Raw genomic sequence first — 15,605 nt, 5'->3', positions numbered from 1 at the left:
TGTTATTTCAACGTAAAGTTGAACTTGGGAAAAATAAATTCTGAATGCATCTTAGCTCCTCAAGGAAAAAGGAAATTGCGTTTTCTTTTTTTTGCATTTTCTATGATAAAGTGTCAACTTGCCCCCTCAAAAAACACTCACATTACACCTTAAACTTAACAAGATGGCAGCGGCAGGTCAGTGCCTCACTGTATTACCGATAAATGAAAAATCCAACCTGTTCACCGGCTGTGACTAATGCTTTTCAAAACCAAAGCAAGACGTGCGACGCAGCTAAAATATTTTAGGCTACCATGCACGTTCAGCATCAAGCTAAGCAGAAAATATCAGGCGATATCAGGCGATATGCCATGCCCTAATAACAACAAGGTCCTCTAAGTCTGCCTAACGCAGTGCTGGGGATCTGTGTGAGCTGGTCAGATAAGGTATTCCAGCGGGAAAACACAGTGCCCAAAGGCAGGCGTGGAGAGCGCTCGACGCCCGCCAGCCTCAGACGCCAGCGGCGGCAGCTGTCAACCAACCGGACAACTTACCAATAGCAACACTGGCCACCGCATCCTGACGTTTAATTATTGTTTTTATTTGACATGGCCTGGACTGCGAAATATAAAATCGCCACTACGAAGACAAAATGGATTTTTCATACACACGCGCAGAGACAAATTACACAGCAAGCGCAAACTTTAAAACAGTCGCCCACAATAACGCATCAATAATGCTTTGAAGGCCCCTTGGGCAACAAGATTAAAGTCAGACTGAGTTACCCGTTTAATTGTGGTCATTATCCGTCCTGTTTGGCGGACGTGTCCCTGCAACTGAAGGCGACCCTACTTTGCTCCCGGTACCTGGAGCTGTCGCTATTTGAAGTGAGTCTGATGGTCACCGCTCCGAATCAGCACCATGAAACCGCGCTGCCCGGCCGATTCCGCTCGGGACGTGGCAGCGGGGAGGCTCGCATTAAGAGCAAAAACACCACTGACCTGAAATAATGGAAGTCCAAGCCGCGCAGGGAGGCACGGTCCCGGGGAGCGAAGCAAGCGCGGAGGGGATCCGGTACCTCCGCTTACTCCATGACCGGTGCGGGACCTGGAGACTCGCCACACTGCGATCCCCGTCACCGCCGCCACACTCCAGCCCTGACGGGGAAACGCAACTGGGCTGTTCCTATCGGCCAACAGCAGCGACCTCCTCCTCCCCATACACCCGGCAACTTCCCTCCCGCTATGTTTCCGAACAACTTCAAAACAAATGATTAACCCCAGAGGATGGACAGGCGCCGATGACAGGAAATCACGGTGCGGTGTTCAGCACGGGGAGGTGTGGGCTGAATGACCATCGGGGTCGCTTGCCACTGAGGTACCCGGAACTGCCCCGGAGAAGGCGCAGGTACATAAACTCTATTAAAAACATTCAGGCCACTGTAAATACATTACAGCACCAGTGAAAGGGCAACGAACGAAAATGATCGGAACGCGAAGGAAGCAAAACAGGCGGAAGAGCGAGGCTGGACAGTGAGAAAGCGAGGGTTGTAATTGGTTGTTTTACATGCCCGGTCTGTAGCCGAACTTCGGTTACTGAGGCCGCACCATCCCGGACACTGATCGGAAGCGGCAGCAGTACCGAGTCGTCCCAGCCATAAATATGTATTTGTTTTGCTACCTCGTTTGGCTACTCAGAAATAACAGGCAACCAGTGGACGGCAGCGAAAGGTGAGCTCCTCGGAAAACCATTTCAACACGTGGTAGGGAATCCCCCACCGCGCGGGAAACCGAACCTCAGATTGAAATCGTCCAAATCCACTCAATTTCCCACGGAGTTTATTAGATTACGCCTGAATGTAAAGTACCAGCGGTCAGTGGTAACGAACTGGGTCTTAACGAAATTTCAACTACTGTTCATCGTTGTCAGAGGCATACGTACACAGTGTAATGTATGCCGTAAAAATCAGCGCTATTTTTGCAGCAACGGTAGAGTGAGGTTTCAGTTTACAGATTATAAACATAGTACAGTATTACAGCTTCATTTCATGGGACTTGTATTTATTTAGAAATTCATGAAAAGAAATATAAAATGAAACGACGGGAAACAATCTTCGCTATAAAAGCAAAGCAGTCTTGTTTCGGTTCTTGCACAAAGCCTGTAATTAAGAATTTGATGTAATGTTCAGGAACTGGGGTCAGTGGGCGATCGCAAAGGATTTGGCGTTTATTTTAAGGTAGCTGTGAACTTCCCTGTTCCCTTCACCCCAATCCAGAAGCTCAATGCCGGCTTCAGATACCACAGTGGTATTAGTGAGTGCAAATTGAAACGTTTTCCCTCGGAACCTGTGAGAAGGTAGTGTAGAAGAGTACTGTAATGTAATTTTTACTGTCCCGGTCAAATATTTATTGAAGATGGTTCAAATATTTGTTCTCAAAGTAATGACAATAATTCTCAATAAGACAAAAATTCTGATGAAGGCTCATCGACCTGTTCTTTGCTCATCCACTGATACAGCTTAAATAAAGGCATGGACAATTTTCTAAATGTGGTGCAAATTCAGAAATCAGAGGTGCAAAGGGACTTGGAGGCCATAGTGCAGGCTTCCCTGAAGATTAACTTGCAGGGTGAGTCTGCAGTCAGAATGCGACGTCAGCATTCATCTTGAGAGGATTAGAATAGAAGAGCAAAAATGAAAAAAATGCTGAAGCTTCAGACTGCACTTGGATGAGTAGTTTTAGACTTGCCACTGGCATTTGAAAGGGTCCAGAGGAAGTTCATGAGAGTGATCCCGAGGATGAAAGGGTTAACATATAATGAGTGTTTGGTGGCTCTGGAATTGTACTTGCTGGAGTTCAGAAGAATGAGGAGGGAAATCTCATTTAAACCTATTGAATATTGAAAGTCCAAGAGTGGACGAGGAGCAGATGTTTCCTATAATAGGGGAGTCTTGGTCCAGGGGGCACAGACTCAGAATAGAAGGGTGTCCCTTTAGAACAGAACAGAGGAGGAATTTCTTTAGCCGGAGAGTGATGAATCTGTAGAATTCTTTGCCATAAACAGCTGTAGATGCAAAGTCATTGGGTATATTTAAAGCAAGGTTGATAGGTTCTTGATTAGCAAGGGTGTCAAAGATTATGGGGAGAAGGTAGGAGCATGGGACTGAGGGAGATAATAAATCAACCAAGGTAGAATGGCTGAGCAGTCTTATTGGGCCAAATGACCTCATTCTGCTCCTATGTCTTATCGTCTTATGATTTTGTCCCGTATTTTCTGCTTTTTCTGTTTTTGATTGACAAATATCTTCATTGAGAGTAGAATTTCACAACACATGCCGGTGATAATAAATCTGATTCTGAAACAGAGACAGAAGTGACAACTGCTTGTTTCTGACTACTGACAGGGTTAATAAAATATAACTGGAGCAAGAGATGACCATTGAGTCCTTTGCATTGCTTCACAATTTAATTCATTGTAGATCCTCTGCAACAGACTCATTCCCTGCTTTGTCTCTTTACCACTTCATTCTAAAGTAGTGGAAATTGCCATAACATATCAGATTTGAAATAAATCAGTCTACAATAAGTATTTGCTTCTGTGTGTATGTTGCTTTGAAAGAAGTTTTGCAAATGTCATGGTATTCAACATCTTAACATCTTTCTCATGAACACTCTATTTTAGTTTACGCATTTTCATAAAGATATTTACAAAAATCGCTAACTTGTATCCATAAAACTGCAGAGCACATCTGTGCGTTAACTAAATAACTCCCCATGCAAGAGGGAAGGTAAACTCATCAGTCTACGTAGACCACCAAGCATTGGATACTACTGCTGAAGAATCTGAAGGGTACCATAATGAAATTGTCAGAGAAGATCATCTAATATTCAACAGAACTTTTTCTTTTTCAAATAAAGTATTAAGTATTACAATTGATTTAATATATCAAATTATAAATACACATCTGCTGAGAATTTTTGTTTATTTGGGGGCACTAACAACCCTACCAAATTTAATGCTGTATATATTTAAACAATTATTATTATTATTTGGGAAAGGAATATTTAATAGCAAACATGTCAGTGATATGAGAGTGTTAAAAGAATAGCTTTAGGAGTCTCTTTGTGTCATTTATTTTATGGTAAATCATTCTTATTTCACTCCAAACCCATGAGAAAATTATTGTCACCTCCCGTCCTGAAATTTTTCTACTAGAAATCATTGCTTGGTGCATTGAGAAAATAATTCAGAAGAAAACATGATTATGAGAATGATATCAAAGCTTTGGGACCAATAATAATAATATAGTAATAATGGATTGCCTACAAAGACCTGAAAATCAACCACCCAAGCATTTTCACTCTCACTCTGCTTCAAAGGAATCAAATTCCATTTCATAAATTATTCCCTTATAAAAGCAACATAAATAGGTAACACTGTGCTTCTCTTTGTGAGGATCACCAGCTGATTCTTCCTAAATCATTCACCCCATACTTTTTCCATGAATGGACAATGAAATTAGGATTTTCTGGTCTATATTACAGAATAGACAGCAGATTAAGCAACCAACATACAGCAAACATGCTAAGTATTGATCTACTATTCTAAAAAAGGCAACAAATCCATGGAAGCTGAATAAAACAAAACTTAATCATGAAGCTTCTTTAGAAACTTAAACACCATCACTTGCACTTATTGTCATTCTTAATGGTCCTTATGGTGCTGATGAAGTGCTTTCTTGAACCATTGCAGTCATTGTAATATTTCCATAATGTTGTTAGATTGATCATTGCGGAAGATTATTTTCCCTGATGATAAAGGAACAGTGATAAATCTCCAGCCTGAGTAGTAGCTGGAGTTTCCTTATATTTACATATCTTGTCTGACATGATAGATATCAACTCTCACCAATATGGTTGTCACGGTCCGGTCCGTTGACTCCTCATTTCAGTTAATTTCCTTTTCCCCGTGCTCCACTGGGCTCCTTGATTAGGGCACCCTATCCTCATTCGAACCGGCAGCATAAAAACCCGGCTTACGTCTACTCTCTGCTGGTTCATCACCTCAGCAGTTCCTGGGTCGAGTCGAGAGCCTGTCATCCATTGTTCCTGGATTGAGTCGAGAGCCTGCCATCCGCAGTTCCTGGGTCGAGTTGAGAGCCTGCTGTCCAGCTGAGTTTTGCTAGTCGTTTGCCACTTCATGTGCTAACCGGAGTCAAGATATGAATTATCTGTCGTTGTTCGTTTTTGTCGTCTTGTGTCCGGCTGAGTATTGCAGGCTATTTGCCGCTGCTCTGAGCCGCGATACGAATAATTGTCTGTTGTTGTTTGGTTTTGTTGCTCTGTGTCCAAGTCCAGGCTCGAGTCCAAGTCCAGTCCAGGCTTCGTGTTCCAGTCAAGTCCAAGTCCAGGCTGCGTGTTCCAGTCAAGTCCAAGTCCAGGCTCCGAGTCCTAGTCAAGTACAAGTCCTGGCTCCAAGTCCAAGTCAACGTTCAAGTCCGCTCAAGAATCCTAACCCGCTCTCCGTGCCCATGTCCTGCTCCCTACGCCCCATTGTAACAATGGTAGAATGGTGAAGCACCCATAAGTCTATCTGTCCAGTCTGTGAACACCATCTTGGAAGACTAGACTTATCCCAATTCTCAACTTCTCAATAGCAGTTTTAAGTAAGTGATGTAGGTATTTCTCTTATCTAGAGTATCTTATCCTGTCTTTTTTAGCAATATGTTGCATTACTGATGTGCTAATCTACCTGCGCAGTTAACAAGCCAGGCATGACTAATTGCAAATCTTCTTCACAATACTGTACTGTTAATTTTTAGCTATCTTCCAATTCATATATTTACTTTACCTTTCATGTTCAAAGTTTGCTTAACTCATCAATATTGAAAAAGATTGCAGTCGAGTAGGATTTATATAATTCACGATAAATTGTATTTTATTCTAAATTTTAAAATTTTGTCATTTACAATACTATTATCTTTATACTTTTTGTATCCTTTATGATACTTAAAATACTGCAGTTAATAAGGATTGATTCATTTCTAAGTATGGCCAAAATTATTAAAGTGCCAATTACATTTTATAAAAAAAAGACCATAAGACCATAAGATATAGGAGCAGAAATAGGCTATTCAGCCCATTGAGTCTGACCTGCCATTCAATCATGGGCTGATTTAATTCCTCCAGTCATCCCCAATCCCCTGCTTTCACCCCATACCCTTTGATGCTCTGGCTAATCAAGAACCTATCTATCTCTGCCTTAAATGCACCCAATGACTTGGCCTTCCCAGCCGCTCGTGTCAACAAATTTCATAGATTTATCACCCTCAGACTAAGACAATTTCTCTTCATCTCTGTTCTAAATGGATGTCCTTCAATCCTGAAGTTGTGCCCTCTTGTCCTAAAGTCCCCTACCATGGGAAATAACTTTGCCATATTCAATCTGTTAAGCCCTTTTAACATTCAGAATGTTTCTATGAGATCCTCCCTCATTCTCCTGAAGTGCAGAGAATACAGCCCAAGAGCTGCCAGATGTTCCTCATACAGTAACCCTTTCATACCTTAATCTTCTCTGAACCCTCTCCTATGTCAGTATATCCCTTCAAAATAAGGAGCCCAAAATTGCACACAATGCTCCAAGTGTGGTCTCACGAGCGCCTTATAGAGCCTCAACATCACATCCCTGCTCTTTTATTCTATACCTCTGGAAATAAATGCCAACATTGCATTCACCTTCTTCACCACCGACTCAACCTGGAGGTTAACCTTTAGGGTATTTTGCACAAGGACTCCCAAGTCCCTTTGTATCTCTACATTTTGAATTCTCTCCCCATCTAAATAATAGCCTGCCTGTTTATTTCTTCCATCAAAGTGCATGACCATACACTTTCCAACATTGTATTTCATTTGCCACTTATTTGTCCATTCTTCTGAACTATGTAAGTCTTTCTGCAGGCTCTCTGTTTCCTCAAAACTATCTGCTCCTCCACCTATCTTTGTATCATCAGCAAATTTAACCACAAGTCCATTAATATCATAGTCCAAATCATTGATGTATATCATAAAAAGCAGCAGTTCCAACACCAACCCCTGTGGAACTCCAGCTAGCTAGCCAGAAGAGGATCCCTTTATTCCCACTCTTGGCTTTCTGCCGATCAGCCAATGCTCCACCCATGCTAGTAACTTCCCTATAATTCCGTGGGCTTTTATCTTGCTAAGCACCCTCATGTGTGGCACCTTGTTAAAGGCCTTCTGAAAATCCAAGTACAGCACATCTACTGCATCCCCTTTGTCTATCTTGCTTTTAATATCCTCAGAAAATTGCAGTAGATTATTCAGGTAGGATTTTCCTTTCAGGAAACCATGCTGGCTTTGTCCTTTCTTGTCATGTCCCTCCAGGTACTCCGTAATTTCATCCCTAACAATCGATTCCAACAACTTCCTAACCACTGATGTCAGGCTAACAGGTCTATAGTTCCTTTCTGCAGCCTCCCACCCTCCTTAGATAGCGGAGTAACATTTGCATAGACAACAAACCACAACATACAATGCTGGAGGAATTCAACAGCTTCTACGCAGAGGAATAAACAGTTGACATTTCGGGCTGCGATCTTTCATCGGGATTGGAAAGGAAAGGGGAAGAAGCTTGAACAAGGATGTGGGAGAAGTGGCAGGAGAACAAACTGGCAGGTGATAGGTGAAACCAGGTGAAGGGGAAGGTCAGAGAGGAATGAAGTAAGAAGCTGGGAAGTGATGGGTGGAAGAGGTAAAGGGCTGAAGAAGAAGGAATCTGTTAGGGGAGTGGGCTATGGGAGAAAAGTTAATGCAGTGAAGATGGCTCCAGGGGCTGTGTTGTGTTTTTTGTGTGAGATGTGGGAATTCTGGGAGATCTGCAGCCTCCCAGATAACCACACCTGCATTAGTTGCACTGAGCTGCAGCTCCTCAGAGAACATGTTAAGGAACTGGAGCTGCAGCTCGATGACCTTCTGTTGATATGGAAAACTGACGAGATGATATATAGGAGCTAGCGGGAGGCGGTCACCCCTAAGTTGCAGGAGGCAGGTACCTGGGTGACTGTCAGGGTAGCAATCTCTGGACTACTGCCTGTGCTACGTGCCAGTGAAGGTTGATTTGGCGGGTGAATGTGTGGCTGAGGAACTGGTGCAGGTGGCAGGGTTTCAGATTTTTGGATCATTGGGATCTCTTCAGGGGGAGGTATGACCTGCACAAAAGGTACAGTTTACACCTGAACGCAAGGGGGGTTAATATTCTTGCAGGCAGGTTTGCTAGAACTGTTGTGGAGGGTTTAAACTAATTTGGCAGGGAGATGGGAGCAAGGCAGTTGTTAGTCAACTAGATGCAGTGTGTAGTGAGGCTGTGAGGAAGGACAAAATTGCAGTGAGTGGAATCAGTTGCAGTGTAACAGGGACAAAATCAAGAAAGGTGACAAATGAAGTACTGGAAGTGTTATACTGTATTTGAGTGCATGCAATATATGAAATAAGGTAGATGATCTTGTAGTGCAGTTAGAGATTGGCATGTATGATGTTGTGGGTGTCACTGAGTGGTGGCTGATAAATGATCTTTGTTGGGAGCTTAATATCCAAAGCTACATATTGTGTAGAAAGGTCAGGCAGGTAGGCAGAGGGAGTGGTGTGGCCCTTTTGGTATAAAATGAAATCAAATTGTTAGAAAGAGGTGACATGGGACCAGAAGATGTAAAATCATTGTGGGTAGAGTTAAGAACATGCAAGGGTAAAAAGGTCCTGATTGGAGTTGTACACAGGCCTCCGACCAGTAGCCAGGATATGGGCTGCAAATTACAATGGGTGATGGAAAATGCATGTCAAAAGGGAAATGTTATGATAGTCATGGGGGACTTCTATATACAGGTAGATTGGGAAAATTAGGTTGATACTGATATTGGATCCTAAGAGAGAGAATTTGTCAAATGCTTATGAGATAACTTTTTTGAGCAATTTGTTGTTCAGCCCACTATGGGAATGGCAATCCTGGATTGGGTGTTACATGATCCAGATTTGAGAAATGAGGTTAAGGTAAATGAACCCTTAGGAGGCAGTGATTATAATAGAAGGAAAAGCTAAAATCTTATATATCAGTATTACAGAGGTGTAAAAGGAATTCCAGAGGCAGGAGATAGGGGCTGGCCAAAGTTGGTTGGAAGGGGACACAAAGCAGGAAAGAGGGCAGAACAGCAATAGCTGGAGTTTCTGGGAGCAATTCCGAAAGCACAGGACAGATACAACCCAAAGATGAAATATTCTAAAGGCAGGATGACACAACTGTGGCTCATAAGGGAAGTCAAAGCTAACATAAAGGCGAAAGAGGGCATGTAAAAGGGCAAAAAATAGTTGGAAGTTCAGGGATTGGAATCCTTTTAAAAACCAACTGAAGGCAACTAAAAAGTCATAAGGAGTGAAAAGATGAAATATGAAGGTAAGCTAGCCAATAATATCAAAAAGGATACTAAAAGATTTTTCAGATATATAAAGAGTAAGAGAGAGGCAAGAGTAGATATTGAACTGCGGGAGTGGTAGTAATATGGGACAAGGAAATAGCAGACAAACTGAATAAATATTTTGCATGAGTCTTCACTGTGGAAGACATTAGCAGTATGCCAGATACTTAAGAGTGTCAGGGGGCAGAACTGAGTGCAGTTGCTATTAATAGAGGGAAGGTGCTTGGGAAGCTGAAAGTTCTGAAGGTTGTTAAGTCACCTAAGAATTTTGAAAGAGGTAGCTGAAAAGATTACGGAGGTGTTATCAAGAGTCAATATATTCTGGAATGGTTCAGGAGAAGAGGGAAATTGCAAATGTCACTCCACTCTTCAAGAAGGGAGGGAGGCAGGCAGTAGGAAGTAAATTATAGTTGGAGTTGATTGTTAAGGATGAGGTATTTCAGCATACTTGGAGGCACAGGGTAAAATAGGCCAAAGTCAACACAGTTTCCTTAAGGGGAAATCTTGCCTGACAAATCTGTTAGAATTCTTTGAGGAAATAATAAGCAGGATAGACAAAAGAGAATCTGTGGATGTTGTGTACTTGGATTTCCAGAAAGCCATTAACAAGGTGCCACACATAAGGCTGTTTAGCAAGATAAGAGCGAATGGTACTACAGAAAAGATATTAGCATAGATGAACATTGGCTGATTGTCAGGTGGGAATGAATGGTAATAAAAGGGGCCTTATCTGATTGGCTGCCAGTGACTAGTGGTGTTTAGCAGGGGTCAGTATTGAGACCGCTTCTTTTTATGTTGTATGTCAATGATTTGGATGACAGAGTTGATGGCTTTGTGGCTAAGTTTACAGATGATATGAAGATAGTTGGAGGGGGAGGTAGTGATGAGGCAGCTGGTAGGCTGCAGAAGGACTTAGACCAATAGGGAGAATGGCCGAAGAAGTGGCAGTTGGAATATGGCGTCATGCACTTTGATAGAAGAAATAAAAACACAGAATATTTTTTTGGATGGGGAGAAAACTCAAAAATCTGAGGTGCAAAGGGACTTGGGAGTTCTCATGCAGGATTCCCTGTAAAGGTTAACTTACAAGTTGATTTGGTGGTGAGGAGGCAAATGCAATGTTGACATTCATTTAGAGAGGACTAAAATGTAAAAGCCAGGGTGTAAAGCTGAGGCTTTATAAGGCACTGGTGAGGCCTCAATTGGAGTACTGAGAGTAGATTTTGGCCACTTATCTAAGGAAGGATGTGCTGACATTTGAGAGGATTCAAAGGAGGTTCACAAAAATGACTCCGGGATTGAAAGGCTTATCATATGAGGAGTTTTTGATGGTTCTTGGCCTGTATTCACTGGAATTTAGATGAATAAGGGGGGATCACATTGAAACCTATTGAATGTTGAAAGACCTAGATAGAGTGAATGTGGAGAGGATGCTTCCTATAGTGGGGGGGGGTGGGGTGGCAACTAGGACCAGAGGGCAGAACCTCAGAATAGAGGGACGTCCATTTAGAATGGAGATGAAAGAGGATTTCTTTTGCCAGAGGGTGGTGAATCTGGGGAATTCTTTGCCACAGGTGACTGTGGAGGCCAGGTCATTGCGTATATTTAAGGTGGAGGTTGATAGAATTTTGATAATTCAGGGCAGGAAAGGTCATGGAGAGAAGGCAAGAAAATCAGGTTGGGAAGGAAATGGATCAGCCACGATGAACAGGCTGAGCAGACTTGATGGGCCGAATGCCTTAATTCTGCCACAATGTCATGTGGTCTTACACAGAATTCTTGTTTTATTTGCAAATCTCACTCAGATTGGTTCCAGTTAAGATGGAGGTTGATAGGTTCCTTTTTAATCAGAGTATTACCAGTTATGGGAGAAGGCAGGAGACTCAATTGGCCGAGAGGCCTAATTCTGTTCCTATGTTTTATGGTCTTATGGAGAGGTACCAGAGAGAGGTAATGGGCTGTTGAGGAGAAGAAAAGGGGTAAAAGAGAAGCAAGAATGTGGAACCTTTACAAAAAGGGAGGGGGAGGGGAGAAATTACCAGAAGTCAGAATCTCTTGTGTTTATAAACCATAAATTACAAAATGAAGATGTGCTGAATTATCAGTAATTGAATCCATTCTTGTAAGGAATTGTCAAGTGTTAACAATAATCTGTTGAATTTTACAAGCCTGGAAGCTTGGTTATTAGTTGGAGAATGTAAAGTTAATGATTTTGCTTAGCATTTAAATCTTCTGATATACATACTGTGTATAATATAGGGAACACTAACACATTGGTCGTTCATTCTTTCCAAGGTACAACTCTGTCACCAGTATAGTGCTTCTCTTTACTAAGTAAATGCAATGTGCACACTAGCATGTTAGAAATTTAAAAATATTTTGGAGCTGGTTCAATAGAGTCTAAAAGCTCATCCATACGTCAAAGGTCTTTTCCATCTACAATACTCCCTTGACAACTTTGAATGCTTTAACAACAGTTGCACATAAAAAGTTTTCAATTAGCTAGAAGACGTCATGAAACATGGACCCAAGGTAGACATTCCTCAGCAGTATGCAGAAGAAGATTACAGAGTCAGTCAACATGCAATACTTTGTAACTGTTCCCACCACCTCCACTGGCAATGTGTTCCAGACCTATATCACTCTCTGTGTGTAAAAGAACTTGCTACATAAATCTCCTTTAAACTTTCCCCCTCTCAGCTTAAGCATATGCCTTCTTGTACACCCTGTCAATGCTTCTCATGATCTTCTAAGCTACCGGCAAGTCACTCCTCAACCTCTGATTCTCCAGATGCAGCAAGGATTGTCCAATCTCTCCTTACAGCCGACTCTCTCCTATCCAGGAAATATCCTGGTGCACCTTTTCTGCACCCTCTCCAAAGCCTCCACATGCTTCTAGTAATGCATTGACCAGAGTTGCATACAATTCTCCAAATATGGCCTGATCAAAATTTTAGACAACTACAACAAAGCCCTGATAAAAGCAAGTAAGCATTTGCCTTCCTTACCACCCTATCTACTTGTGCTATGGATCTTGCACTCCAATCTTCTTCTGTACATCAATGCTCCCAAGGGTCCTGCCATTTATTTTTGCTTTAAAACTGACCTCCAAATCTTACACTTGTCTGGATTTAACTCAATCTCTGAATTTTTTTCTGCCCATATTTCCTTTGACAGCCATCTCCCCTACTCACCACTTGTTGCAATTTTCAAACATACTAATCAGTTCAGCTATATTTCCATATACATAATTTATAAATATCAAAAACGCCAGAGGTCCCAACACTGATCCTTCTGAGTACCAATGGTTATTATTCTCTACCACTACCCTCTGTCTTGTTAATTGTTAATTGATTTTTTAATTGTCATATGTACTGAGGTGAGTACTTTTAAAAAAGGGACGTGAAACAAACCCAACAAATAAGGGACAATTGCTTTACTAACATCAAAATATCATCGGTTGTCAGCTTAAAGTTTTGATTGACTTTTAACACTTCTATTGTGTATGGTGATTGATCTTGCAAGTAAGGAGCTCAAACATACAATATATACAATTTGCAATATGGTCAATATCTGTAACTGATAAGCTAATTCTGTATAAGAATAGCAGTTTTCTGTCCTGGCTTCAGAACAGTTAGTGACGGGGGCCATGCTGTTCTCCTTGTGTACAAGTAAGTTGTAAGAGTGCATATGTTCTAGACCTGGTTATTTTAGTTATTTTATTACCAGCGGTGACATTTGCACCGAGGAGCTTGAAGTTCTTGACCATCTCCTCCTCGGCACCATAGATGTATACTGCAGTGTGTGCACCACCCTGCTTCCTGAAGCTAGTGATCATTTCTTCTGTTTAGATGGAATTGAGGGAATGGTTGTTGTCACTACACTATGCCACTAAGATCTCTACCTCCATTCTGTACTCTGACTCATTGTTATCTTGAGGTTCAGCCCATTAAAGTGGTATCAATTGAAAACTGGCAGCACTATAATGGGCTGAACCTGAAAAGAACAATGGCCATGCAGTTCTGAGTGCTTAGGAGTAGAATAGATGCTGACAACATAGTCTTGTGGAGCATCAGTTTGAGAATAATTACAACAGATTTGTTGCTGCTTATTCTTACTGATTGCAGTCTGTTGGTCAGGAAGTCAAGGATGCAATTGACAAGGGAGTCTTTGAGTCACAAGGAGTTTGGAGATATGTTTGCTCAGATTAATGATACTGAGGGCGAAGATGTAGTCATAAATAGCAGTCTGATGTAGGTGTCTTTGTTATCGAGATGTTCAAGGAGATAACATCCACTGAGGAACTGATTTGGCTGTAGGCAGATTGCTGTGGGTCAAGATTACCTGGAAGGCTGGTGTTGGTGAGTGCCATTACCAGCCTCTCAAAGCTCTTCATGATGGTGAATGTCAGAGCCACTAGATGACAGTCATTAAGGCATGTTAATTTATTTTTCTCAGGAATCAGAACAGTAGCATCTGAAAGATCTGGACAGTGAAGATATATACATGATGATGCTTTTCATTGACTAAAGCTCTGCATTCAATTCTATCATCCTCTCAAAACTAATCACTAAACTGGATTATACATATTACTATGTCTTCAGTACATAGTCCTCTACACATTTGCTGTTTAGGTTTGTGATGGTGATGACCTTATAAAGCCAATTTTGAATTCAATCAACCAAATTTGCATTTATCCCATGTGCCTTAATCTTCTGGACTACCCTACCATGACAGATATCCATGCAAACAACAGCCTTTGCCCTAATCTCACAAATCATCTGTGTGCTTTCTCAAATGTTGTAAATCATGAACTTCCCTGCACAAAATCATGCTGACTAAGTCTACAATTTCCCTGATACATGTGGATCCTATCCGTAACAATCCTCTCCAATAAGTTCCCTATTACTGATGAAAGGCTGATTTAGCCTATAATTTCCTGGTTTACCTCTATTTCCCTTCTTAAACAGAGGAACAACACTGGCTGTTCTCTAGTCCTTTGGGACCTCATCTGTAGCTAAAGAGGATACAAAGACCTTTAAAGGTCCTGTAATTTCCTCTCGGAAAGAAGTCCTCACTAAAATTTGCTCCCTGCCGCAGTAACAACTGCAGCTTTTAATAAACACAAGAATTGTTTTAGCAAGGTTACCATGGCAACGAAGATTCTAGCCATCCAAGCTCATTACAGACTAGAGCTTCAAGGTATCTGACAAATCTCTCATTCTGCTGATCACTCTTGGCTGCTGCAGTCCTCTGTTCAAAGAAAGTTAACAACATTTCATTCTGTCTTGTCACAGAATAATAAAGAGAGAGAACTTAGCAACATATAAAACACTGGAGCAACTTAGCAGGTCAGGCATTGTTTATAGTGGGAAATGGACAGTTTATGTTTCAGGTTGAGATCCTTTATCTGAAATGACATTTTATATTTTGGGTCTAGATCGTTTATCTGGATGCTCAGTTTTGTTACAGGTTCCCAAATTATGGAGCGTGCCACTGTCACGCTGTCCCAGTATCTCTCCTCGAGCATCAAACTACCCAGCCCCACACTTGCAGCATCCACCCACCCAGTACCTCTGCCCCAACCTCAATGTGTGGAGCCAGGGACATGGGAATGGTCCGAAGTAAGCAGTTCTCATCTCAATTCACCAAGGAGAATGTCGCGGAAATTAATGAGTTCAGTACGTGTATGTTGTAGTCTGAAGCATGTCTGTATTTAGGAGATGATGTTAGATATCATGAAGAGTACAATATTTGGTAAGTCTCCAAGGCTGGATGAGATCTAGCCCAGGATACTATAGGAAGCAAGGCAGGAGCTGCTCAATCTCAGTGCACCTCCCTTTTTGACCAGTTGCATGTTGTCTGGAATGCAATTATTTGGCACAGATATACATATATTGCTGTCTTAGCATTCATTTCTAGGGGCAGTCTAACCTCTCATTCCTTCTTCCGTACCTTCACAAAATATTTCGGCCTCAACAAATTTTATTCCATGCACCATCTTATATTCAAAACATTCTCAGACGACTGCTTACTTTTGCATTTGTAAACAAAAACTTTCTGATCATATAGATCATAAATTACTCATGAGTTCATCAGAGTTAATAAATTTGAACAACTCATATTAATAAATGCTCTCTTGTCA

At 41.6% G+C, this 15,605-nt stretch overlaps 1 protein-coding gene across 6 annotated transcripts in view; it reads right to left on the bottom strand.

Moving 5' to 3' along the window:
* The window catches only part of vwc2 (von Willebrand factor C domain containing 2), a 179,827-nt gene extending 177,991 nt beyond the window's left edge, over positions 1–1,836 (bottom strand). The window contains exon 1 of one of the 6 annotated variants that reach the window (XM_063042340.1): positions 1,660–1,836. The gene's annotated coding sequence lies outside the window, so the exon portion shown is untranslated. Of the gene's footprint in view, positions 1–197; positions 303–533; positions 615–764; positions 800–980; positions 1,637–1,659 lie in introns of those variants that run through there. The other 5 variants (XM_063042339.1, XM_063042341.1, XM_063042344.1 and 2 more) reach the window with 5 other exon arrangements.
* Between the last annotated feature and the right edge of the window lie 13,769 nt (positions 1,837–15,605).

This window comes from Mobula hypostoma, chromosome 3 (assembly GCF_963921235.1).
Source record: "Mobula hypostoma chromosome 3, sMobHyp1.1, whole genome shotgun sequence".
In the NCBI taxonomy this organism is placed as follows: domain Eukaryota; kingdom Metazoa; phylum Chordata; class Chondrichthyes; order Myliobatiformes; family Myliobatidae; genus Mobula; species Mobula hypostoma.
Note: the sequence above shows the minus strand (reverse complement) of the source record. Positions and strands in the feature narration are given on the sequence as shown.